Source organism: Triticum aestivum, unplaced genomic scaffold (genome assembly GCF_018294505.1).
Source record: "Triticum aestivum cultivar Chinese Spring unplaced genomic scaffold, IWGSC CS RefSeq v2.1 scaffold145087, whole genome shotgun sequence".
NCBI classification, from domain to species: domain Eukaryota; kingdom Viridiplantae; phylum Streptophyta; class Magnoliopsida; order Poales; family Poaceae; genus Triticum; species Triticum aestivum.
In genome coordinates, this window is record NW_025241498.1 from 1 (window position 1) to 3,320 (window position 3,320).

General features: G+C 53.1%; 1 pseudogene; it reads right to left on the reverse strand.

Annotated features, from left to right (window-relative positions):
• Positions 1-389: 389 nt before the first annotated feature.
• LOC123176864 (expansin-B6-like) lies at positions 390-1,801 on the reverse strand (annotated as a pseudogene).
• Between the last annotated feature and the right edge of the window lie 1,519 nt (positions 1,802-3,320).

A 3,320-nucleotide genomic window follows, 5' to 3' on the forward strand; every position in this document is an offset into this window, starting at 1 on the left:
TGGTGTTCTATGCAAAAAGACATAATTAAATTGTTTTCGCCATGTTTAATTGAATGCATAAAATGTGTGTGTTATTTTCATAAATAAGGATTTAAAAATAGTATCCATGTAATTTTAGAAAAGAAATAAAAATAAATAAAAAACAAAAAGAGAAAAAAATAGAAACAAAGGTAGAAAACCGACACACTACTCGGTCTTGCGCAGCTCTAATCCACGGGGTAGTGAGCTAGAAAAGAGCCCGGCAACATGCATTGGCCAGACAATGTTGATCATCCAGTTAGCTAGCAATATCTGGACCATGTAGAGGAGCTTGCAAATACAAACTGGTTTTCCTTAAGCCCCGATTCTTTTTCGGATAACAGTGGTGTCTAAGTAAGCTTATGTGCTAGAATACAAATAAACACTGATACTTAAGAAATTACCGGTTCCTTTTTTACAAATATACCTTGCTAAAGACTTTGCATTATACAAGTTCTTATCACTCACAATGAACAATAGGTAGCGTTTGGTGAGAAGAGAAATCCGGGAGCACCAATTCGACCGGAATCCATCGGAGAAGCACCTAATTAATTGAGCCAAAATCAATAGAACTGGACGTTGGACCCGTAGGCTTTGTCCGGCCGCCAGTAGGCCGGGATGACATTGTTGGCCACCAGCGTCTTGCCGGAGTCGCTGGTGATGCGCATGGAGAAGGCCCCCTGCAGCGGGCGGCTGGTGTCCATCCGCCAGATGGATCCCCAGGAGCGCCGCATCGGCTCCCAGAACCCCGTGGGGCGGCCGTTCCTGGTCTGCATCAGCTCCATCCGCACCACGGTCCCATCCACGTCGGCGTACTCCACGAGCACCGCGAGGTAGTTAGGGTTGGAGCCACGCTGGACGTGGAAGGTGACCTTCATGCCCGGGAAGTTGCAGCGCACCCTCCTGAACTGCACTGCGTGTCGATGATGCCGGCGTGGCGGAGCTTGTCGTTGAGGCCGTTCTTGGCCATGGCCCCGAACGCCGTGCCACTGAGGTCGAAGTGGTACCTGGCCACGGGGTAGTAGTTCATGTCGGTGATGACCACCCTCCTCGGCTAGCCGGAGCAGGAAGGGTTGTTGGCGGCGACACATCGGATCTGGATGAAACACGTACAGGTCAACGATGCATACTTTGCATGCACGTGGTAGGTTGATTTGACCAACTAATTTAACTGACACTGTCGGGTGTCAGATAAGTAATGCAGTAGTACGTACCTCATAGCAGCTGCCGCAGCCTGCGCCACCGTCGAACAGAGGCTCGTTGCCGCAGGACGTCATGGAGGAGAATGGGTACTGGTTCACGTTCTTGAAGCCGCAAGCACCGCCTGCAAATCCATCCGTAGATCAGCATTATTACTATGTAAGTTGGCACTACGTATGTGATGCATGCAAATGTGTGTATATATATATGGTCGTACCGTTGTCGTTGGGTCCGGCGCCGGTGGGCGCTCCGTACCAGGTGGCCTTGGCGGGCAGCCAGCCGGAGTTGTAGGATCTGGCGGCGGAGGTGTCGTAGTTGGCCACAGAACGGACGGACGTGACGAGCACGGAGAGGAGTGCCACAAGCACAAGGGCAATGTCATTGGTGGACCAGCCTGGACGGAGCGAGCGGGCTTTTCGGCCCGCTCGTGGCCCGTTTGAGACCGGACCGTTCGATCCTGACCTGTTGAAGAAATTAGCCGGTCCGGTTACACAATTTAGGCCCGAAATTTTGTCAGACCGGTCCGGTCTTTGACCGAGCCGACCGAGCGGACCGAAGCGCGCTGCAGGCCGTTCCTCGTCATCGCGGCCACCACGCTCTGGCCGGTGAGATCCGCGCGCTGAGTGACCACGACCACGCCCCGCCGTCCTTCTCCCGCTTGTGGGCGCGGCCCTCCTTGATTTGTTTCCGTTTATTCAGTCGAACAAAAAAGAAAACTCGTGTCGCCAGTGATGTACTCCCTCCGTAAATTAATATAAGAGTGTTTAGATCACTATTTCAGTGATCTAAACGCTCTTATATTAGTTTACAGAAGGAGTAGAAGAGAACAGAAAATAGAAAGAAGACGCCATCACACCCGTGATTATCTGAGAGTCACACAGGAGCAAGAGGCAGTCACGCCCTACCGTTCTGTTTTCTTTTTAATCAGTCGACAGAAAATAGAGAGAACGAGATAAACATGATTCGATCCGATAATTTAGGCGCTTTCCACGACAATTCCTCGCTTCGTTCCTTTTAGTTGCCACTAACGTGAGAAATCAGTTTCCTCTTATGACGCAGTTTCCTATTATTCAGACGCCATCCCATGACGCAGTTTCCTCTTATTCAGACGAACATGCAGAAAATAGAAGGAACGAGAGAAACAAAAATGATTCGATCCGACAATCATGGTGTCATCCCACGACTAACTTCACGTCAGAATTAATCCACCAATCACGGCAAGGTCCATACAAGGAAAATCGTGGGCCCATGCATGCGCTAAATTATTTGCATGCAACGGAAAAAACCTGCTAAAAATATACTTGCGGACGCTCAAGGCTACCAGTCGCGCCGCCCCCTCTCCCTCGCCTTCCTCTCCCCAGCGCCACCGCGCCTTCGCCTCGCGCTGCCGAGCCTCCGCCTCGCGCCGCCGCTCCCTCGCGCGGCTGCTCCCCCTCTCCCCCACGCGGCCGTGCCGCTCCCTCTCTCTCTCTCTCTCTCTCTCTCTCTCTCTCTCTCTCTCTCTCCTCTCCCTCGCACCGCCGCGCCGCCATCAAGTACGTCTTCTCCGACTCCGGCCACGTTGCTGCTTCTCCGACCACCTGTCGGACATCCTGAGCCCACGTGTCAGTGACTGGACGTCGCCGGGATCGTGAGGACCGCCGGTCCGCACCGAGCTTCACGTCCGCCAGTCCGGTCCCTGAAATCAGGACCGCTGCACTGCTCGGTCCGGTCCGGACCGGACCGCCGGCGGCCGGTCCAATCGACGGCTCGGACCGGGACCGGACCGGCCCGGACCGTGTCCACCCTTGGGTGGAGACGCCAGCCATATTGGTTGTCTGTGAACCTTCTTACTGGAGGCTGGAGAATTTATAGGCAGGCCAACAGCCAAAATGAGGTGAGAACGACGAGCCGGCGCAAGTTGCCATTGCAGCCGAGGAGATGACTACGCGTATGACGTGTTTAGGACTACAAGCTCACATGGCTACGGAGGGAATCATGGAGGAATGCAGGCCTGGCCGGTTTACGCGCGTATGTACGACTATATATAAAATCACATATTGGTGGTGATCACCGAGCATCCGCTAATCATTTTGCAGACAAAGTCAGGCCATCGTCATGCC